This window comes from Pan paniscus, chromosome 8, assembly GCF_029289425.2.
Source record: "Pan paniscus chromosome 8, NHGRI_mPanPan1-v2.0_pri, whole genome shotgun sequence".
Lineage (NCBI taxonomy): Eukaryota > Metazoa > Chordata > Mammalia > Primates > Hominidae > Pan > Pan paniscus.
In genome coordinates this window covers 49,066,206-49,091,305 of record NC_073257.2, presented here as the reverse complement: position 1 = coordinate 49,091,305, position 25,100 = coordinate 49,066,206, and the positions used below count along the sequence as shown (strand labels likewise).

The following is a 25,100-nucleotide window of genomic DNA, read 5'->3' as shown; positions in this document are numbered from 1 at the left end:
ATATACTGATGAAGACTTCAAAATTCACCTGTGGAAAAATCAAGAATCTTTGGGGTCTAATTTCTTTAACCAACTTACTTTAGGGTCATTTTTAGTATAGGTGGATCTGCCTCGTTCTCAATTTGATGCCCTAAGCGATCATACTCAATAGTACAGATGTGTGGAATATGTCAATACCTTTAACTCCAGACATCATGTTCTCAAGATAAAAGCTTTTAAAACCAAATGCCATCTTCTGTATCAAGTCAACATGAAATTGGAATACAAATTTAATACAGCTGAGGATTTCCCTCATATCCCATGCTTTTTAACTATCTATTCTACAGTCCTAGAATCAATCTTTTTAAAATTAAGAGTCAGGGTCTGTCTTTGCTGCCCAGGTTGGAGTCCAGTGGTGCCATCAAAGCTCAGTGCAGCCTGCAACTCCTGGGGTCAGTCCTCCTGCCTCAGACTCCCCTTCCTGAGTAGCTGCAAGTACAGGCACATGCCCCTAAACCCAGCTAATTTTTAATTTTTTGTGGAGATAAGGTGTTACTTTCTTGCCCAAGCTGGCCTTAAACTCCTGGCTTCAAGCAGTCCTCCAACCTCAGTCTCCCAAAATATGGGGATGGCAAGCATGAGCCACTGAGCCTGGCCTGGAACCAACCTCTATGGTTATCAATACTTCCATCAGTTAACTGTCTTAGGTATCGTAATATCCCTTCTTATATGTATCAAAACTCATACTGAACAATGATTTCCAGGTTGCAAAAGAGGACTTATTTTTTGCACCTATCCATAAGTCTTTGTCCACAAGTTAAACAAAAACATACAGAAGTGCAGTCATCAGGGTTTTCTTGACCACTGAACTCCAAACATCATCTTTGCCTGTGTGACCAAGAAAACAAATTCTAGTTGGACTTTTTAGTAGTTATAGAGAATGACAACCAGCAAAGCAACTCAAAAGATTAAAAGCAATGCTCGAATTGACTCCTAATAATTACTCCTATTACCAAATGGCAGTCAGTGATTGTTTTCTCCCATTTCTCAGTTTTTCACATGCTTTCTGATTGTAATAAATTTGTGAATCAGCAGGGGAAGAATGTAGTATGAGGAACTTAGATATTCTTGTGATTGCTGCAGAAAACAAAATAACTGATGAGTCGAAGAAAACTAGTCTGTGTAATGGATTTTGTGGCCTTTGAAATTATTCCAAAAGTTCATAAAGTGTTTTGTTTCATTCATTTTATTTATTTATTCTAAAGATTTTTCATTAAATATTTAATCAAATTAAATAATTATAATAAATAGCATATAGGCTGTGTAGAATGCTCTGGAGAAAAAGCAAAGATAAAGAATGCATGGACTCTGCCCTCAGGGTGCTTCTGGTCTGCTAAGAAAGATAAGGCATATACAAGAATAACTACAATGCAAAGTAAAATATTGTCAAGAGCAACTTGCATTTCTCTTACAGAGTAACTATTATAACCAGAATGACCTTTCCACGATAAACAACTATAAAAATTAAACACAGGCACTATAGGGCTGTGATACTTGAAAGAATGAAAACACATAAATTGAGCTTCCTGATGGCTCCAGCCTTTTGCCTGGAGGCACTTTCTAGAAATAATGTGGAGATGTGCTGTCCAAGCAGAGAAGAGAGATCTCAATGAAATGGGTAGTCAGAAATCAGAGTTCAAGGCTGCCAGGCAGGCTGCATGTACAGGAAAGGGAAAAGTACAGGAAGAAGTGGTGCTGAGAAGCAGCCATGGAAATGTACATCGCTTTCTCCTTAAGTTCTTGGAGGAATACCAAGCAGCACACAGAGACCTCACTGAAAAACCAGCCATTTATCTGAGACCTGAGAGTGCAGTAGAAGTGCATCTATCTACTCTAGACCTGTAAGACTGACTTTTTTTTTCTTTCTTTTTTTTTAGACGGAGTCTCGCTCTTGTTGCCCAGGCTGAAGTGCAGTGGCATGATCTTGGCTCACTGCAACCTCTGCCTCCTGGGTTCAAGTGATTCTCCTGCCTCAGCCTCCCGAGTAGCTGGGACTACAGGAGTGTGCCACCACACCCAGCTAATTTTTGTATCCAATCTCTTGACCTTGTGATCCACCCGCCTCAGCCTCCCAAAGTGCTGGGATTACAGGAATAAGCCACAGTGCCCAGCCAAGACTGACTTTATATCCACCTTTACAAAGCTTTTACAGACCATTGGAAAATGAAGCAAAAACTGTTAGTAAACTGTCTACCAAAACCAAATAATCACTCGTAAAAAAAATCTTGGCTTTTGATAAAGTGATATTTCACAATAGCCACCATAATTTTCATTTTAATTACTAGATATAAAAAAGTGACCAATAACTAATGAATTTTTTGAAAGTCAGTAATTATAGACCCAGAAATGACAAAGAGGTTGGAATTAGCTGACAGATATAAAGGAACTAATGAGCTTAATGAGTGAACAGATGGGGAATCTCAATAGAGAAATGGTAATTGTACAAAATGTTTACATGGAAATTCCAGACCTTAAAACCTAAAATATCTAAAATTAGTTAATCACTTAACTAGTTAGTAAATTGGATACTGTGGAAACAATATCAGAAAAGCTGAGGAAATCGCATTAAAAAATAACAAAAAGCACATAGAATAAAAATGCTGAAATATTAAATAATGACAGTTTTAAAGACAGTGGGGCAATATCCAATGTTCTCAAATACATGCAATTGGACTCCTAGGAAGAAAGGAGAAAGAAATTGGGATAGAAAATGTATTTGAAGAAATAGCCCCAAATTTTCCAAATTTGCTGAAAATATCAACTCTTAGATCCTAAGTATTCAATAAATTACAAGCAGATTGAACATATACACAATAAAAACTTGTATAACTATCATAGACATATCTCTGAAAAAAACAATGATAAAAAGCAAACTTTTCTTTTTTTTTTGTTCAAGACAGTCTCACTGTGTTACCCAGGCTGAGTGCAGTGGGACAATCTCGGGTCACTGCAACCTCCACCTCCTGAGTTCAAGCGATTTTTGTGCCTCAGCCTTCCAAGTAGATAGGATTACAGGCATGAGCCACCATGCCCAGTTAATTGTGTGTGTGTGTGTGTGTGTGTGTTTAGTAGAGATGGGGTTTCACCATGTTGGCCAGGCTGGTCTCAAACTCCTGGCCTCAAGTGATCTGTCTGCCTTGGCCTCCCAAAGTGCTGGGATTACAGACATGAACCACTGCTCCGGGTCTGAGAAAACCTTAAAAAGCAACAAAACACTAAGTATAATACACCACAAATAGAAGGAAAACATAAATAAAAAGTATTGTATTTCTTATAAAAAAGACAGCAATGCAAGCCAGAAGACAAGGAAATTCTATCTTAAAAATACTGAAAGAAAAGATAACATTGTCAATCTAGAATTCTATAACCAGTGAACATTTTTTAAAAATGATGTTGAAATAAAGACATTTTAAAATAAACTAAAGTTAGAAGAATTCAGCACCACAAACTTGCATTGAAAGAAATGTCAAATAAGGTTCTTCAGACTAAAGGAGAAAAATGTCAGATGGAAATTTGGATTACACTTTGAAATAAAAGCCATGGAAGTAGGAACTACACTGGTAAAAATAAAGACATTTTCTTTTTTTAAAACTTGTTTTTAAAAATTGAACCTTAAGGCCAGGTGTGGTGGCTCATGCCTGTAATCCCAGCACTTTAGGAGGCTGAGGTGGGCGGATCACAAGGTCAGGAGTTTGAGATGAGCCTGGCCAGCATAGTGAGACCCCATCTCTACTAAAAGTACAAAAAATTAGCCGGGCATGGTGGTGCGCGCCTGTAATCCCAGCTACTCGGGAGGTTGAGGCAGGAGAATCCTTTGAACTCGGGAGGTGGAGGTTGCAGTCAGCCAAGATAGCACCATTGCACTCCAGCCTGGACAACAGAGCAAGACTCCATTTAAAAATAAAAAAAAATTTAACCTTGTTATCATGGTTATCCTTATTCAAACCCCCTGAAGCTTTACTGGTGCAATTACCCTCATAATTGCCCACAGACTTACTCTGTCCTTACTATTCTGCTTAGCAAATTCAAATTACGAGTGAGTCCACAGCCGAATTATACTGCTCTCTTAACGCCTTCAACCATTACTTCCACTAATAGCCTTTTGATGACTTACAGCAAATCTTACCAATCTTGCCTTACCCCCCACCATTAATCTAATAGGAGGACTCCTTGTAATAATAGCTTCATTCTCCTGATCAAACATTACCATTATGCTTATAGGACTTAATATATTAACCACAGCCCTTTATTCCCTTTATATACTTGTCACAACACAACGAGGAACATGCTATATTAACAGTATTAAACCCTCCTTTACAAGAGAAAATATATTAATATTTATACATCTTTCACCTATTCTTCTTTTATCTCTAAACCCTAAAATAATTATAGGCTTTATACCCTGTTAATATAGTTTAGTCAAAATATTAGATTGTGGATCTGATAATAGAAGTCTGTAACTTCTTATTTACTGAGAAACTATGCAAGAACTGCTAACTCATGCCCCCATGCCTAACAACATGGCTTTCTCAACTTTTAAAGTATAAGAGCGACCCATTGGTCTTAGGAACCAAAAATATTGGTGCAACTCCAAATAAAAGTAATAATCATGCATTTTTCCATTACTATAATAACCTTAATCTCCTTAACCTTACCAATCATTATTACCTTCATCAACCCTCGCAAGAAAAACTTGTAGCCATATTATGTAAAAATAGCTATCGCGTGCACGTTCACCATTAGCCTCATTCCTACAACGTTTATGTATACCAACCTAGAAGCCATCACCTCAAACTGACATTGAATAACAATTCAAACCCTTAAACTCTCATTAAGCTTCAAACTAGACTACTTCTCCATGATATTTATTACAGTAGCACTATTCGTCACCTGATCTATTATAGAATTCTCAATATTATATATAAAGTCAGATCCTAACATTAGCCAGTTTTTTCAAATATTTACTTATCTTCCTAACCACAATATTAATTCTGGTTACTGCCAACAACCTTTTTCAACTTTTTATCAGATGAGAAGGTGTAGGAATTTTGTCTTTTTCACTAATTGGCTGATGACATGGCTGAGCAGATGCTAATACAGCAGCCCTCCAAGCAATCCTATGTAATTGCATTGGTGACATTGGCTTCATTTTAGCCATAGCATGATTCCTCTCATCCTCTAATACATGAGAACCTCAAAAAATATTTATCCTAAATCCTATCCCCGATTTTCTTCCATTAATTGGCCTTCTCTTAGCAGCAACAGGAAAATCAGCTCAACGTAGTCTCCACCCCTGACTTCTTTCCGCCATGGAAGGCCCAACCCCATTCTCAGACCTACTCCACTCTAGCACTAGAGCTGTGGCAGAAGTTTTCCTGCTTATCCGCTTCCACCCATTAATAGAGAATAACATGTTAATCCAAAACCTTACCCTATGTTTAGGAGCTAGCACCACCTTATTTACAGCAATCAGTGCTTTAACACAAAATGACATAAAAAAATTATAGTATTCTCCACCTCAAGTCAACTAGGCCTTATAATAGTCACAATTGGCATTAATCAGCCACACCTAGCATTCCTACACATCTGCACCCACGCCTTTTTCAAAGCTATATTATTTACACGTTCAGGATCCATCATCCACAACCTCAACAATGAACAAGACGTCCGAAAAACAGGAGGACTATTTAAGACTTTACCCCTTACTTCCTCCTCCCTTATTATTGACAGCCTAGAACTTACAGGTATGCCCTTCCTCACAGGCTTTTACTCTAAATATCTCATCATCAAAAGCACAAACACTTCATATACTAATGCCTGAACCCTCTCTATTACTCTCATTGCCACTTCTCTAATAAGTTTCTATAGTATCCAAATTATTTCCTTCACCCTAATAGGACAACCCTGCATCCCAACCCTAATCAACATTAACGAAAATAACCCTTCCCTAATAAATCCAATTAAATGCCTTATAATCGGCAGTATATTCACTGGATTTCTCATCATCGATAGCATTATCCCTACTTCATCTCCCCAAACAACAATATCACTTGATCTAAAACTTACAGCCCTAAGGGTAGTCATCCTAGGACTCTTACTGTCAATAGAACTTAGTTTTATAACTAATACTCTTAAAATAAAATACTCATTACAAATATTCAACTTCTCTAATATAGAAGGATTTTACCCAATCACAATTCACCGTACAACCCACCGTAAGGTATATACAAAATAAAATAAAATATACAACAACAGTGGAATAAAGGATGAGGGAGCAGTGAAAGTATGTTGTTACACATCTCTCATCTAATATGTGAAGTGGTATGTAATATTGCCTTTTCGACAGAGACTGTGATATGGTCTCCGTTTGCATGCTGCAAACCATAGACCCACCTCTAAAACTAAAACAAAAGTGTATTGTTAATGAGACAATAATCAAGATAAAACAGAATACACACACACACACATGCACACACACACACACCACTTATTAATCCAAAAGAGGTGAGGACAAGAAGCAAAGGGAAACAAAGAATAGATGGGCCAAATAGTGGGAGAAATGACAGGATGTAAACCCAATTACATCAATAATTACTTTAAATGCAAACGGATGAAACACTCCACAATTTAAAGTACAAATTGTCTGTCTAGAAAACACACACACAAGATTCACTGTATGCTTTTAACAGGAGATTTTACATATAAGAAAACAACTAGGTTAAAAGTACAATGATGGGAAAAGATAAACCATGCAAATGTTAATCATAAAACAGCTGGAGTGGGTAGAAAGTGTATGTTTCAAGGCATGGAGTATTAACTGAGATAATGAAGGACATTTCATAATGATAAAAAGTTCAATTCTTTGGCCGGGTGTGGTGGCTCACGTCTATAATCCCAGCACTTTGGGAGACGGAGTTGGGCGTATCACGAGGTCAGGAGATCAAGACCATCCTGGCTAACACGGTGAAACCCCGTCTCTAATAAAAATACGAAAAAATTAGCTGGGCATGGTGGCAGGCGCCTGTAGTCTCAGCTACTCGGGAGGCTGAGGCAGGAGAATGGCGTGAACCCGGGAGGCAGAGCTTGCAGTGAGCCGAGCTCGCACCATTGCACTCCAGCCTGGGCGACAGGGTGAGATTCCGTCTCAAAAAAAAAAAAAAAAAAAAAAAAAGTTCAACTTTTCAAGGAGACATATATGCTCACCTTATAAAAGAAACTCAAGATACATAAAACAAAAACTGAGATAATTAAAGGAGAAATAGACAAATCTGCAATTATAATTGAAGATATTAACTCTTCTGTTTCAATTATTAATAGAAACTAACCAAAAGTAAAACAAAAAATAGTGAGGATATAGAAGATCTGATCAACACCCTCAGTACACTTGACCTAATACAACCGTTCATCAACGAGCAGCAGAATATACATGCTCTTCAGGTACACATGGAATATTTACAAAGATGCACCATATGATGAGACATAAGTCTCATTAATTTAAGACTACTGACATGACACAGAGTGTATTTTCCAAACATAGCAGAAGTAAAGTAGAAATTAAAAGCAGAAAGATATTTGTAGAATCCCCCAAATATTTTTGATTTTTGAAAATCAAAAATCACATTTTTTTTTTTTTTGAGATGGAGTCTTGCTCTGTTGCTCAGGCTGGAGTGCAGTGGGCGATCTCCGCTCACTGCAAGCTCCGCCTCCCAGGTTCACACCATTCTCCAGTAACTTACCTTCCCACCAGACAGCTAAAGTTAAAAGGACTGACACCAGGCTGGGTGTGGTGGCTCACACCTATAATCCCAGCACTTTGGGAGACCAAGGTGGGCAGATCACCTGAGATCACGAGTTTGAGACCAGCCTGACCAACATGGAGAAACCCCATCTCTACTAAAAATACAAAATTAGCCAGGTGTGGTGATGCATACCTGTAATGCCAGCTACTCGGGAGGCTGAGGCAGGAGAATCGCTTGAACCTGGGTGGCAGAGGTTGCGGTGAGCCAAGATTGTGCCATTGCACTCCAGCCTGGGCAACAAGAATGAAACTCCATCTCAAAAAAAAAAAAAAAAAGGACTGACACCAACTATTGAAGAGGTAGGCAGCTGAATCTCTCATACCTTATTCATTAGAGTATAAAAGGTTTTAAACACTTTGGAAAATATGGCAGTATTTATCCATGATAAATGAAAATGGGTGTGCATAAAGATTGTTCATAGTAGCTTTCTTCTAGTAGCCAAAAAACTGACAATAATAAATTTTCATCCATGAATGAACAAGTTATGTTGTACTCATCCAATGGAATACAACTAAGCATTAAAAATAATCAACAATTGATAGGTGATAAAATATGGTTTACTCTCAAATATAGTTTAAGTGAAAGAAACTACAATATTAAAGAAGACACTATTATACTGAATGATTCCTTTTATATGAAGTCGTAGAAATAGTAAAAATAATCTGTAGTCAAAGACATCAGAACACTAGTTGCATTCGGCAAGGAGTAGTAGTGGGGACTGACTGTCCAAGGGCCATAGGGAATTTTCTGGGATAATGCACATACTCTGTATCTCTACTTCAGGGGTATGCATTTCTTAGCACACATTAAACTATACTATTGAGAATTGTGCATTTTACTATATATAAAGTTGTTCTTCAGTAAAAACAGTAAAAAGGGAAAAAAGTTGTCAAGAATTTAACACACAATGTGTTAGAATAGTTATGACAGGAAAAAAAGATTGTGTTCATTCTGTGAAGCAAGTATTGTGGATATCTTAGAAAAGGTGATATTTCTTCTGGCCCTTAAAAATTATAAGGGATTCTGGACCACAGACATTGTGGGAAGGAAATTCCAGTAAGATTTATGTATAAGAGTAAGCAAAGGTATAATTACAGAAGTATGTGGGATATTCAATGAGCAACAATTAATTTCTTTTAGCTAATGAGTAAAAGGAATGATAAAGCCAGATGGTTGAGGAATTCAAAGGGAAAAAGATTGGATTTTATTCTATAGGTAATTGAGGGACACAAGTGATTTTGCACAAGTGAGTGAAATGATCAGAACTATGGTTTTGAAGGTATAATACAAATGACAAAGTGAATGAATAAGAGAAAGAGAAGAAATTGTGAGGCTCTTGAAATATTCCATCTAGATAAAATGAATACAGCTGCCGTAGGAAAAGAAAGGAGGGATCAAAGCAAGGAACAAAACATTCTGGGTGTAAATCAGAAAAACTCAGCACATGTTGGACCAAAATAGCAAAGAAAGAGTAGGGCTAAATAATGATGTAAGTTTTCAAGTTATAATTGCCCAGTAGAGTGTTGACAACATAAATAAAATTTCTTGGGTCTATTTCTGAATTTGCCTTCAGTAATAAACTGTTTAAATAATATTTTTAAAAAATATAGTAATGGTTTAATTTGTGTCATGCTTGAAACAGACTGAAAGAGTGTCTGGAGTTTAATGAAGACCAGTTGTATGTTTAGGCAGAGGTTCTCCTGGTTTCCTTATAAGAAAGAAACTGTCGAAATTTCCACAACTCACTTCCACCCCAGCCAAATATGCCTCCTATGCTACTTCCATTCGTTTTCATTAATACTCTGCTTCCATTAGAAATAAAAATACCTCCTAGAAGGTGTCACATACACATCCATTACCATTTTAGTCTGAATCAGTGTCTTGAAAAATAACTTCGTGGTCATCTGTCAGGCCACAGAGTCATGACATGGAGATCAGGTAAGTTTCAAAGAAACAGTGGGGGTGGCGGGGGGAAAGCATCACCTTATAGATCCCTGAAGTGAGGAGTCTGGGAAGCCAGGATGAAATGGAGTCATGAGGACACAGCCTCTCTGAACCAAATGCAACGAAGGGAAGGGAGAAGAAAAAAGCAGAGGGAGGCAAAGATGTGGGAGAGTAATTTCTATCCATTTCATAACTGTAAGACCAAATAGTGACACAAAGCAAACAGCAAAATCTCCAGTAGCTGTAGCATAGGCAAGCACATTCAGTGTCAGTCATAATGAAAGAGGATGAGGAATTGTCTTTATTCAGGCTGTGGTAACAAAATACCTTAGACTGGGTAATATATAAACATTGCAACGGTTCTGGAGGCTGGGAAGTCCAAGATCAAGGCATCAGCAGATTTGGTGTCTGGTGAGGACCCTTCCCTCATAGATGGTGCTTTCCATGTGTCCTCACATGCTGGAAGAGGCAAGGCAGCTCTCTGGGGCCTCCTTTACAAGGGCATAAATCCCATTCATGGGATGACGTCCTCATGGCCTAATCAACCCCAAAGGCCCCACCTTCTAATATCATCACCTTGGTGATTAGATTTAAACATACAAATTTTGGGGGAACACAAACATTCAGACAAGGAATTGGCTTTGTGCCAGCACCATCACTTCCATTCATTCAGGCAAACTGTGAAAGAGAGGACTCAAGATGTGTAGTAATCACTGGTATCTTTGGGTTTCTTCCTCTCCCATCAATCACTATCAAAACCAACTTCGACACTCAGGTACAGAAAAATGATCAACCCCTGAAAATGTTACTTGTTTTCTGTATAAAGTATGGTAGTGTAGCTCAATGGCTTTCACCTTTTTGGCCCAAAGTAAGAGATGCATTTTACAATATGTCCTTATAAGCACAGGTATATAAAACAGACAAAACTGATACTGAATTCTCTTCCATTCTATTCTATTTCATCCCATCTCCTCTTATTCCATCCATTCCACTGCACTCTACTCCACTCTACTCCATTTCATTCCATTCTAATTTGTTCTACTTTATGTCATTAAAAAATTCTGGTCTCAACCTATGCATTGATGTCATGGCTCTCTAAAAGATTGAGAATGACAATTTGAAAAGCACAGACATGTTGTGTCAGAGTTCAGGCTGTGTGTGCAGGTGTGAGTTCCTCTATGTGTGTCTATATTTAACATATAAATGTACCCCTTACTCTGTACCCCAGGCATGTACATTTTGCTATCCTCAGTCCTATCATATGTAATACCCTTTTTATAACTAATAGGTTGAATCACTCCTTTACTCTCCTGGAAAAAATCAAGTGCTAATGTAACACACAGTGCTCACATAGTATTAAGCAATTATTATACTAATATGAAATCAAAGATGAATAAAGAGAAATACTTTATGATAAAAATATGGATTTCATGCCCAGGCACAACCACACTAAAAGATGTACCAATTTTTTCTGTGTTTTTTTTTTTTTCTTTTTGTGGAGAACAGGGTCTTGCTATGTTGCCCAGGCAGATCTGGAACTCCTAGGCTCAAGTGATCCCCCCAGCTCTGCCTCCCTAAGTGCTGGGATTACAGGTGTGAGCTACTGCACCGAGCCAGACTAGAAGATGTTATAAAGTGATCCCCTTCACACCTATGCATACAGTCACCATGAACCTGACCACTCCAAATTTAGATGACTGTAAGGGTGTTGTATTGGAGGCTCACATACTACAGTTGTGACGTCAGCAGCGACCTGATTTTCCAAAATGTTGAACAACTCTTGGTAAAGTTCTGATCAAAACAAATTTGTATTCAGGTCTATCTTCACTCAAGTAAGCTTTGCATCATTAGTAAATTTATTGCATATTAAAATCCTGCAAATGTTATTTGTATTTATGTATAAAACAGATTTAGGTTTTAGGCTCAGAAAATTAGATAATTGGTTACATGAATATCCAGAAACACCCTAAAGTTGTGTGGGGCTCTCTCACTCATTGCAGAAGATTTAACATCCTTGGCGTCTATTCTCAAAATGCATCCTCTCCCAATCTGTGTGAAAATCAAAACTGTCCTATAATTTTCTAACTGCATCATCTTTTTTGAAAACACAATTCTAGAGTAAGGCAGCCCTGCCATTTATCAATTATTTGGTTTTGGGCAAGCTGTTCAACCTAAGTCCCAAATGTCCTCATCAATAATATTGAGAAAATATAAAGAACTATTCAACAGTGTTTTATTGAAGATTAAGTTAAGTCTGATATAATAGCACAGTGCCTAGAAACACAGTGAGCAGTGTAATAGTTGTGTGTAATCTTAATAATTGTTATTTTAGAGGGTCTCTACATTACTACTGTAATAAAAATGATAATAATAATTGAACTTCAAAATATACTCATTCTATAACATACAATCGTTCTTCTAGTACAGAAATAATCAAATAGTATACAAAGATTTTTACACAAATGTAATTGCTACAGGATTATTTAAAACAAGAGAAAATGTAAAATACTCCAAAATATTCAACAATAGAAGTTGTTCAAATATATGATGAAAATATAACATGATTGGACACTAAAACCCATAACAACCTGAGAAAATGTTTAAAGATAATGCATAGATAAGTACAAATTACAAAATGGCATATACAGAATAATTCAAGATTTATTAAATATATATATAGTACATGCATACACAAGTATTTATAAAAGTCTTGAAAAAGATAGGCCAACCTGTTAATAATGTTTTTCCATGAACAATTATATGATAGGCCATATTTTAAATGATTGTCATCATTCAATTAGTCAATGAGAAGTCTGAATTAACTTTTCAACAGAAAATAATGTTTGAATGGGTATACATCTATATATCTCTGCTTTTGTTGTTTTTTACAGAAAGCAAACAAAAAACAATCTTGTCTTTTTTAGTAGCACTGCTACTAAAACACCAGGGGTTTGGTCTAGGTCCTGCTGCTTACTGCACAGAAAGCCAATGACTGAGACGCCAAGTATTGCCAAGGAAGAAGGCTTTAATCAGGTGCCACAGCCAAGGAGACGGAAGCTCAGTCCCACATCCATCTCCCTGACTGACTAAAATCAGGGGTTTATATGGCAGGCAAGAAATGTAACAATGTGTAAGAAAACAGGAACTTGGGAGAGGTAAAGAAGCCCTCATGGTGAATGAGGGGTCCAGCATCGGTACCATGATCTGGTTTCAGTTCTTCAGTACTTTTTGTGAGGCCTGAAGGTGGTCTCCTGAGGAAGGAACTGAGATAAAAAAAATATGTTTCAAGCTTTTTAAGATCAGAAGGGTCAATTTCTATGTTTATCAAAAAGAACATTCTATGGGACAATTGGGTCAGTTTCAGTATTACCATCCTGGTAAACAAAAATGATTACTCTTACAGCAAAATCTCAAGTCACTCAACAGATGAAAGATCTTGGCCGGTTTTGCAATGAGTGAGGTGGGTGAGAAAAAGCGTCGGTTATTTACCGTCATGCTTTTAGGTAATCATCCAGACTATTGATGCAAAAAACCCATGTCCTATGGAGAGTGCAGTGCATGTTCTTTATTCCCTAAGCAAATCCCTATCCCTTCTGGAGCTGCTGCAGTGAGCACTGGTCAGATTCCTTCTGGTGTTGAACTGCTGGTCTTCACCACATGTGGCATATTACAAAAGTCCATGTCATGAAACCCTCTGGGATACCATAATGAGGAACTGACAAAGAAGAAAAACATTGCAAAGTGCAACGGCAGCAATAATAACCATTGAATTTGCTTGCCTTTTCATTTGTTTAAAGTATGTATACAAACATGCACAACAATAACATGACTAAATATTGGTGAGAACCAACATTTGAAATTTACATAATTATTGAGCTTGGTGAAAGCTGAGTCTAAAAATTGATGATACATGAAGAAAGATAATAAACAATTGCTTAAGAGCCATTTTCAACTACATTTCTGGAAGGTTTTAAATTTTCCTTTATGAGCAGTCATAGCAGAAATGTGTTTTTTTTTCCTAAGCCAACTCTTACTCTGTTTAGTCTCTAAGCCCCTGAGGTGCACACTGGAAGATGGGGAAGGAGCTTTAAATAAGCCAAGATTTTATGAATATAAAAAATTGAATCTAGGCTATTTCTAAATATAACTTATTACTTTCCAATACATAAAGTAATTTATTTAAAAAAATCAATTTAAAGTCATAAACATGGAGCTTTTGAGTCACTTGTGTGATGCAACAAAATATATAATTAGAGGTGTCTTCCAATATTATTCACCTGAGCTAATTTTGCCAATTAAAGCTAAAAGCATGAGAACAGGTCAATAACATGGATCCTTTTAATTCTTTTTGAAACAAAAGTCCTGTGTATCTCTCCTGTTCTAGAAGAGAATGCTTGTTTTGTGATAACTCCATGTTTCTGGTTTACCTTTTTAACTAATAAGGAAGATAATTTCTTTTTTCAGTTACTCATTTCCTCTTACATAATGCAGTTATGCAGTTTAAATGCTAATTGGCCATTTTGGCTGAGGAATTCCTACTTAAAAGGTTTGCCATTTAATCCTAAAGTGTCTTTTGATTTCTTGAGAATGATTAAATGGAAATTCAGCCCTGGTTCAGTATCGTAGAAGCCCATGTGTGCTCCCCTGTTGAATTTCCATGGTTTGAGCATCCTGCTGGGAAAGTCAGGCTGAGATTTTATTGAATTGGGCCCTCAGTATTCAGACTCAAAATAACCTCCAGCACACTGATAAAAATAATGACCCTTTTGCAGTTGTAAAACTTGAAACTATTCCTTGAATGTTAACTAATACCAAAAAGCTGTTTCTGCAAATGAAATGCGGGCATTGGAGCCAAGAAATTACTCTGGATGAAGACCTAGAAATGACATTCCACTCTCTCTTTCAGTAATTACAGAATTCTGAACTTTTCATCAAAGTGGGTGAAGCCATCACTCTAGATGTCATTAAGAGAAGGGTACATAGAGATTATGATGACCCTGGCAGTGTGTTGGGATGTAGTCATCTTTGCCTACAGAATTCACCAAGAATGACTTCTTAGTCTCCAGTGCTAATGGCTTCTACAATAATACGATTATGTAGCTGATGGAAAGCAAAATGTAAAAACTCAAATAAGTGTTAGGAAATGCTGTAACTTGGAGTATTTGACATCTATTTCCCAAAGCCCTTAACATTGTAAACACTTTCAGGTAAAATGACTCAGTCCTCTCATCTTCCTTCTCTCAGAAGCCAGGAAGTCTTTTACTCACAGCCCGTTTAATGGGCAATGGGAAATAGCCCTATTAGCTAAGTTTATTTATGCTGACACAAAGAAAACCATGAAAAAAAATCCAAGCTCTAAACTGTAATTTATTCCTGATAAGTAGTAAATCAGCGGGATTCCACTGCCCAAGTAGGGAGGGACTTGCTGTTAAACAAGAACTGAAACATAATGAGCCTCATAAATGTTCACAGCCTTACGGAGCAGTTATTTATACATGAGCTCATTCAACAAACTCTCCTGCTGGCCTGGCCATGATAACCGGGTGTACCCAAGACACTATAAGATATATAAGAAAAATGGTGAACGAATTCTAGAGTTGAGTTCAAGAAAAGTTTTTTGTTCTCAATTTTCTTCTTCCAAGCTTTTCTGAACACCTATGTCAGTTTTTCAAATCCAAGTCCTCTGCTCCTGTTGTTGATGTTTTTGGTAAAGGTAACAATTGTCTAGACCATATTATATGAGATGTAGATAAACAAATTTTGACAATTTTTCTCCAGCTAAAACAGAAAATGGTTAACCCCATAAAAGATGAAGTAGAACATTTATAGAGCAAAATCATACTTTTCTTATTGCCTAAGTAAATTATGGTCTGATACAGTGTACACATCAAATATATGAATGAGTGCATTTCTATAGTCAAGCAGAGAATGTGACAAAAAATTGGGCTATAGTGAAGCATCATATTGAAATGATCAAAAAGAAGCCTGATGGGTTAAGAGAAAGAAGGCCTGAATTTTAATCTCAGATTCTCTATTTTCCAGCTATGTAAACTACATTAACTAACATAACCTCAGTTCTATAAGTTTGATCAGAAAGTAAAGGAACAGAAAGAAATGAATCTGGAGATGCAGGAGTGGAAGGAGGTAGGGGAAATTCTGGAACACAAAAGCACTGTTAAGTTAGGGTGGAGCTAAAACAGAGATGGCAGTGCGGTGGCCTGGTTACCTGGTAGCAGCATGAGTATCTGGAACACCTTGGGGTATGTTAGGCCATAAACAAACAAAGAAAAAGATAGAGTGCCAAGTGTTAGCTTCTACCGTGTGTGTGTGTGTGTGTGTGTGTGTGTGTGTGTGTGCGCGCGCGTGCGCGCAAGAGGTCACCTTGGATGGGTTGGAACATTTCCCTGAGAGTGTAGTCTAAAACCCTTGCTACTATGTAACCACTGGCATCTGCTTCTAGCCCACAAGCTGCTCTGCATGTGGAAATACACCTGCTTTTGAATTGCACTGATGTTTTCCAGTAGACTTGGTCTTTTGTTTTCAGCAAGGAAGAGGAGGGAGAGAACAAGGACTTTGTTTTCTTATTTAATTGTAAGTCTTGCTTCTGACGCTTTTTCCATAGCTCAGCTTTGTCTATAAATTCTCAAGCAGGCCAAGCACACACTTTGAATTTTGTGTAGCCCTCGCTAAGGCACTGAAGGGAAAGTAAAAGTGAGAAGAAAGAGGGGGAGAAAGGTCAGAAAAAGGACCCCGGGGCACATTTTATTACACCAAGAGTATACCTGATACATGTTCTAAAGATGCAGGTCTCACAGATCAAATCCTGGGAACAGGGTCAGGAGCTCAATTCAGGTATTCAAGATGGGGCACTCTTATGAGCTCTCTTTAAATATAAATGCAGATTTGATTGCTTTGGGAACAAAATGCCCAGGAATTCACTGAGGATAGTAGTCTGTTGTTACCTTTTTTTGTTTTCTTTCTATGTTGAAGAGTTTGCTGTTTATAAGTGGGACTTCAATATCCTAAGTTTGTGTTGAGACATACTCATTTGGAAAAGCCATTTTTAACCTGGGAGGGATTTTAAGGACTAACAGAAATGGAGGCCAAAACAAAAGGGCTACTCCCTATATATAAGACAGCTTTGGCTCCTCTTCTTCTGTGTCATGCATTGTTTCCAAAATACTCTTGGCTCCCCTGCTGGGAAACTTGTGCCTGTTCAGTGAATCTCCTTATGTTGATTTGCATGTCTAAGTAGGGACATCACAATCTGTATGACCTCATTGAAAGCCTTTTCTTCATTTACCTAAAATGTGCATGCACTGCATTTCTCAAATAAAAATATTAACTCAAAGGAATACACCAAATTATAAGGACAGATTATATAAGCAATTTCTTAAAATATATGTCTTAAATATATTTACCTCCCTGGGAAGGGACTGAAAGCATGGCTATTCCCAGAACTCTCTCTTGTTCTTTCCCTCTTCCCTTCACTTTGCTCTAGAAAGCATCTACATTTTGGATCATATACTCATTTCTATGCATAACTCGAGGAGAACTTTGAAAAGTATGGTCCAAGTTTTATAAAAATTGCATGGACTTTATTTCTGCACTAGAAAAAGTATTATCATCTATTTAAGAATCAGTCATTTATTGAAAGTACAGTTTTACAGAGAAAAAATAAAATGAAAAACATGTGTTTTACCTGCCTTTGTCCACGAAGATGAATAAAGTCTGTGAAACCATAAAACACACACGTGGGACAATCTTTTTGTCCAACACAAACCAGACAAAAACCTAACACAAATACAAAAACTGTAGTTTTAAATAAGAGTGGTTCCTTCCATAAAAGCAGAAACTGGGTTTGACATGGTGGCTCACGCCTGTAATCCCAGCACTTTGGGAGGCTGAGGTGGGTGGATCACGAGGTCAGGAGATCGAGACCATCCTGGGTAACATGGTAAAACCCTGTCTCCACTAAAAATACAAAAAATTAGCCAGGCGTGGTGGCGGGTGCCTGTAGTCCCAGCTACTTGGGAGGCTGAGGCAGGAGAATGGCATGAACCTGGGAGGCGGAGCTTACAGTGAGCTGAGATTGCGCCAGCCTGTGTGACAAAATGAGACTCCATCAAAAAAAAAAAAAAAAAGCAGAAACCAGTTATTTCTGTAATAGTAAGAAAATAGGTGATGGGCACTGTGGCTCACGCCTATAATCCTAGCACTTTGTTAGGCTGAGGCAGGCGGATCACCTGAGGTCAGGAGTTCAAGACCAGCCTGGTCAACATGGTGAAATCTTGTCTCTCCTAAAAATACAAAAATTAGCTAGGTGTGGTGGCACATGCCCGTAATCCCAGCTACTTGGGAGGCTGAGGCAGGAGAATTGCTTGAACCTGGGAGGCGGAGGTTGCAGTGAGCCAAGATCATGCCACTGGACTCCAGCCTGGGCGATAGACCAAGACTCTGTCTCAAAAAAAAATAAATAAATAAAAAACTTTTTGGCAAGAGCCAAAAGGAAACTCCTGGATGCTTGAATCTCCACTGTAGGAGAGATTCTGCCCTCCCCACAGCACATGGCTCCTGTGTTCCTCCATGCATGTGCACATCCTGCATTAAGGATGCAGGAGAGGAAAAGAAGCATGCATGTCTAGGCATCTAATAAGATGGAACCACAGGAAAAAGCTAATAAGAGAAAAACATCCAGAAGGGAAGAAGAACAGATTTCTTAGCTACTGGTAGTGAGTGGCAGGGGAAACCGAAAAATGCTCACATTGTTTTTTTTTTAAGAGGATTTACAATAAGATTTTATTTATAAAAGCAGGAAAGTAATATTTCCTCACTGTTGACTTTAGGTCATGACATGTAGACAAAAGGTTGAAATCCTGCAAAGGTACCAAATAATCTATTTTGGACACCCAAATATATACTCGGACAACATCATAAGTGCTAACACATGCTGCATAAAATACAAGTGTAAGCAAAACGGATGTTATGGCATTCAGGAAGGAATCCATGTAATTTCTAAGATGTTTTATCAGCGTGTCTTCAGTTTGACTTCACTAGAGAATATTGCTGAATGCCCTAAGAGGGTACACCAAGCCTGTCTTCAGGAGTAGAACTTTAAAGTGATGATTTAATAGAACAGGATTAAATTCATAAGGAAAGTTGTTTTTTGCACAATGCTATTACGTGCTTTAACTTGAAAATAGATTTTGGATAAAATTAAGTGTGCAACTCTTAAGTGTCCAGTTTAATGAATTATCACAAAGATAAATTACCCATGAAGCCACTATACATGTCTCATGAAAATCGAACTTTATTTAAATCTCAAGAACTTCACTTGTGTTCTCTTCCAGTGACTATGGCCTCTTTCCAAATATAGCGACACTTTGACTTATAAGACTATTGTTGGCTGGGTGTGGTGGTTCACGCCTGTAATCCCAGCACTTTGGAAGCCCAAGGCGGGTGGATCACAAGGTCAGGAGTTAGAGACCAGCCTGACTAACATAGTGAAAACCCGTCTCTACTAAAATACAAAAAATTAGCCGGGCATGGTGGTGCGTGCCTGTAGTCCCAGCTACTTGGGAAGCTGAGGCAGGGGAATTGCTTGAACCCAGGAGATGGAGGTTGCAGCAGTGAGCTGAGATCACACCATTGCAATCCAGCCTGGGGGACAGAGTGAGACTCCATCTCAAAAAAAAAAAAAAAAAAAAAGACTATTGATTTTTAAAAAATTTTTCTATTCATATATTGATGTGGTTTGAATTATTTGTAATTGACTTATTTCACCTATCATTATAAGATTCATTTAGATTATTGCACATAATATTAGTTCATTCATTCTTCCTGCTGATGATAATCCATCATCATCATTATGAAATCCAAATCCATTTCCTAGTTCTACTATAGATGATCATTTCAGTTATTTACAGTCTGCCTTTTGCAACTATAGCTTCTATAAACATTTGTAAATATTTCTTGATATTCTATTGACTATACCTTGGGAGTGAAATTCTCTGGCCATAGGCTATGTGTATATCCAACTTCAAGGAACAATGTCAGAGTCTTTTACAGTGAGTGGTCCAATTTAGTCTCCAGCCAAGAGCATATGCAAGTTCTATCCACATCAAAATATTTTATCAATTACTGAGTGAAGTGTGTGAAAATCTCCAACTGTGACTGCATATTTGCCTCTGATTTTATTTCTGAAAGTTATGTGTTTACATATTTTGAGACTATATTATTAGGAACATGCAAATGTAGAATTATACATCTTCTTTTAGTTTATTGTTTTAGCCTCATAAAAGTCCTTTTTGTCAATACTAATGTTTATTCTTTCAGGTATACTGTGTACCATATTAGTATAGCCACACCAGCTTTCTTTTAAGTTACCTTTTGCCTGATACATCTTTTGCCTTCATTTTGTTTTCTGCAATGGATTTAAATGGACTCTTTACTGTGGTTTTCTATTGACTACCTTTTCTGTGTTCCTTTTCCTCTCTTTCATGACCTTCTTTCAGATTTAGTACTTAACGAGTTTTCTGAACTTTTCCTCTGCTAGCTTGGTCCTTATGCATTCTCTTGTTATCATTTCAGTGGTTTCCTTAGGCATTACAATTTATATTCTTGACTAATGAGACTTGCAATAAGTCAACATTTAAGTACATCCCAAACAGTAAAAAATAACCTAATAACCCCTTATTCTTATTTGCTCTTTCAGAAATTTTGTGGTATTGTTATCATACATTTGTATTCACTCTGTTTTTAAAATAATATGGGACATAATTTTCTCATACAGACAATATTTATTTAGATTTTCCCATATATTCACCCTTAATTTATTCCTTCATCCTTCGTGCATTCCCTTCCCCCCACCTAGACATATATCTCTGGAGAACTCTTAGTATTTCAAGAATATACTTTCAGGGATAATTTCTACAGCTTGTTACTAGTATTTCTGTGTGTGTTTGGGATGAGAGTGTGTTTAAAATTTAATTTCTTGGTTGGGCACAGTGGCTCACACCTGTAATCCCAGCATTTTGGGAGGCTGAGGCAGGTGGATCACAAGGTCAGGAGATCGAGACCATCCTGGCTAACATCCATCTCTATTAAAAATATGAAAAAAAATTAGCCGGGTGTGGTGGAGGGCGCCTGTAGTCCCAGCTACTCAGGAGGCTGAGGCAGGAGAATGGCGTGAACCTGGGAGGCAGAGCTTGCAGTGAGCCAAGATCATGCCAGTGCACTCCAGCCTAGGCAACAGAGCAAGACTCAGTCTTAAAAAACAAATTAATTTCTTTTAGCCCTTTAACAGAAATATGTGAAGAGAGAATTTTTTGAAACTGGTGAAACACATTAAGTCACAGATTTAAGAAGCACAGAGATCCTTAAGCAACATAAACACCAAAAAAAGCTCATACACACACACACACACACACACACACACACACACACACACACACACACACAGAGACAGAGAGAGAGAGCTTTACTTTAATATTTACCTTAATGAATTGGCTCATGTGTCGTGACTCAGTGCAAAAAGTTAGCAAGTCTAAGTCTGAGATCTTCAGGGCAAGTCAGCAGGCTAAAGACCTAGGAAAGAGCTGATGTTGCAGCTTGAGTCTGGAGGCAGAATTTCCTCTTCCTCTGGGGACCTCAGTCTTTTTTCTTTTACAGCCTTCAGCTGATTTGATGATGCCTACCACATTATGGAAGGTAATCTGCGTTACTCCATGTCTACTGATTTAACTGTTTATTGTACTAAAAAACATCTTCACAGCAATATCTAGACTGGTGGTGTCTGGCCAAATATATCAGTACTATAGCCTAGCTAAGTTGAAACATAAAATTAACCATCACATTTGATATGGTGCAATTGCTCATAAGTCAGGTCAGAGCTATAGTTAAGAGAAGATACCCTGCCTCCCCAATAAATTATTAGATTTTTCTAAAGTATTGCAATGGATACTTGCTAATGCTTATGGAGTTTTGTTTTCTAATTTATTTTAGTTTCAGGGGTACATGTTCAGGTTTGTCATCTAGGTAAATTTCATGTCACAGGGGTTTGGAGTACTGATTATGTTGTCATTCAAGTAATAAGCACAGTACCTGATAGTTTTTAGATCCTTTCTCTCCTTCCACCTGTTACCCTCAAGTAGGCCCCAGTATCTAATGTTCCTTTCTTTGTCTTCATGTGTACTCAATGTTTAGCTTCCACTTATAAGTGAGAACATGTATTATTTGGTTTTCTGTTGATTTAGGATAATGGCCTCCAGCTCCACGCATGCTGCTGCAAAAACATGATCTCATGCTTTTCCATGGGTACATAGTATTCCATGGTGTATATTACTGCATTTTCTTAATCCAGTGTACCACTGATGGGCATTAGGTTGATTCCTTGTCTTTGCTGTTGTGAATAGTGCTGTGATGAACATACAAATGCATGTGTCTTTATGGTGGAACAATAAGAGATCCTTAAGGAAGTGCTCAATATGAAAACAAAAGACTGTTACTGGCCACAACAAAAACACACTTAACTACATAGACCATTGACACTGTAAAGCAGATACATAATAAAGTCTGCAAAATAACCAGCTAACAACATGATGACAGGATCAAATCCACACATATCAATATTAACCTTGAATGTACATAAGCTAAATGCTCCAATTAAAAGGCATAGAATGGCAAGCTGGATAAAGAAGCAAGAACTAAATGTATGCTGTCTTCAAGAGACCCATCTCACATGCAATTACACCTATAGGCTCAAAGTAAAGGATGAAGAAAAATCCATCAAGCAAATGGAAAACAACAACAACAACAGAAAAGCAGGAGTTGCTATTCTAATTTCAAACAAAACAGACTTTAAACCAACAACAATCAAAAAAGATCAAGAACAATATTACATATGGTAAAGGATTCAATTCAATAAGAATACTTAACTATCCCTAAAACTGGGTATAGGAGGAACATACCTTAGCATAGTAAAAGCAATGTATGACAGACCCACAGATAATATGGTACTGAATGGGGAAAAACTAAAAGTTTTTCATCTTAGTTTCATCTTAGATCTGGAACACAAAAAGGATGTCCACTTTCACCACTGTTATTTAACATAGTACTGAATGTCTAGCTAGAGCAATTAGACAAGAGGAGGAAATTAATGGATAATAGCTAATAATTTGATTTAAAAATAGGAAAAAAGTTTGAATAGACATTTCTCAAAAGAAGATATACAAATGACAAACAGGCCTATGAAAAAGTGCTCACCATCATTGATCATCAGAGAAATGCAAATGAAAACTACATTGAGAAATCACCTCATCACAGTTAAAATGGCTTTTATCCAAAAGTCTGGAAACAGTAAATGCTGGCAAGGATGTGGAGAAAAGGGAACTCTTGAACATTGTTGGGGAGAATGTAAATTAGTATAAACACTATGTAGAACAATTTGGAGGTTCATCAAAAAACCTAAAAATAGAGGTTCTTTATGATTCAGCCATTGCACTCCTAAGTATACACCCAAAGCAAAAGAAATCACTACATCAAAATGATATGTGCACTCCCATGTTTATTGTGGCACTACTCACAATAGTCAAGATTTGGAAGCAACTCAAGTGTCCATGAACAGATGAATGGATAAAGAAAATGTGGTATGTATATACGTACTATTCAGCCATAAAAAATGAGATTCTGTCATTTGCAACAACATGGATGGATGAAACTGAAGGTAATTGTGTTAAGTGAAATAAGCCAGACACAGAAAGACAAACTACATATGTTATCACTTATTCATGGTGAGCTAAAAATGAAAACAATTGAATTCATGGAGATAGAGAGTAGAAAGATGGTTAATAGAGGCTGGGAAGGGTGGGGAACAGGGTGACAGAAAGGTGGGGATGGCTAATGGGTACAAAAAATAGAAAGAATGAATACGACCTAATACTTAATAGTATAACAGGGAGACTATAGTCAATAATAATTTAATCATACATTTAAAAATAACTAAGAGGTATAATTGGATTATTTGTAATACAAAGGATAGATGTTTGAGGGGTTGGATACCCAATTTTCCATGATGTGATTATTATGCGTTGCATGCCTGTACCAAAATAACTCTTGTACCCCATAAATATATATGCCTACTATGTAGTCACAAGATTTTAAAATAAAACATATATATAAGAAAATAAATATATATGTACCCAACACAGGAGCACCCAGATTCATAAAACAAGTTCTGAGAGACCTATGAAGAGCCTTAGATAACCACACAATAATAGTGAGAGACTTCAACATGTCACTGTGTTAGACAAAAGTGCCAAGTATTAGACAGATCATCAAGGCAGAAAACTAACAAAGATATTTGGGACCTGGAGTCAACACTTGGCCAAATAGACCTAACGGACATCTACAAAACTCTTCACCCCAAAACAACAAAATACACATTCTTCTCTTCTGCATATGGCACATACTCCAGAATTGACTACACAATTGGCCATAAAACAATTCTCAGCAAACTGAAGAAAGCCAAATCATACCAACTACACTCTGAGACCATAGCACAATAAAAATAAAAATCAATACTAAGTAGATTGCTCAAAACCATAAAATTATGTGGAAATTAAACAACCTGCTTCTGAATGACTTCTGTGTAAACAATGAATGAAATTAAGGCAGAAACCAAGAAATTCCTTGAAACTAATGAAAACAAAGATACAGAATACATGGGACACAGTTAAAGTCATCTTAAAAGGAAAGTTTATAGTACTATACATGCACATCAAAAAGTTAGAAAGATCTCAAGTTAACAAGCTAGCATCACATTTAATTTTTAATTTTTATTTTTCAGGGGGACAGGGAGCAGAAGACGGTGCACTCACAGTACTGCCCGGCCACATGCTCCCCTAACACCACATTTAGAGGAACTAGAAAAACAAGAGCAAACTAACTCCAAAGCTAGAGGAAGAAAAGAAATAACCACATTAGAGCTGAATGGAATAAAATTGAGACACAAGAAACCATACAAAAGATGGACAAAACCAGAGATTTGTATTTTGAAGAATAAATAAGAGTGATAGACTGCTAGCTAGAATAATAATGCATATAGATCTTAAGCGCAGAAAGACTCACACTGAGTTTTGCTTATGATTATTTGTAATCTATATACATTTTAATATTGAGTTAGCTAATATGGAAATATTAAAATGTATACAATAATACACTATAGTGAATATCTGGTACTCTTCCAAAATTGCTTTTGAGGCCAGTGAACTCATTCCTCAGTTTGTAGGCATGGTGGCTTATGCCTGTAATCCCAGCACT

General features: G+C 37.2%; 1 non-coding gene and 1 pseudogene across 1 annotated transcript; one reads left to right on the top strand and one right to left on the bottom strand.

Annotated features, from left to right (window-relative positions):
• Positions 1-693: 693 nt before the first annotated feature.
• LOC112441082 (small nucleolar RNA SNORA40) lies at positions 694-821 on the bottom strand. The gene has a single exon (XR_003029060.1). It is a non-coding gene; the product is annotated as a small nucleolar RNA SNORA40 (small nucleolar RNA).
• A 3,818-nt stretch (positions 822-4,639) lies between these two features.
• LOC117974445 (NADH-ubiquinone oxidoreductase chain 5-like) lies at positions 4,640-24,726 on the top strand (annotated as a pseudogene).
• Positions 24,727-25,100: the final 374 nt, after the last annotated feature.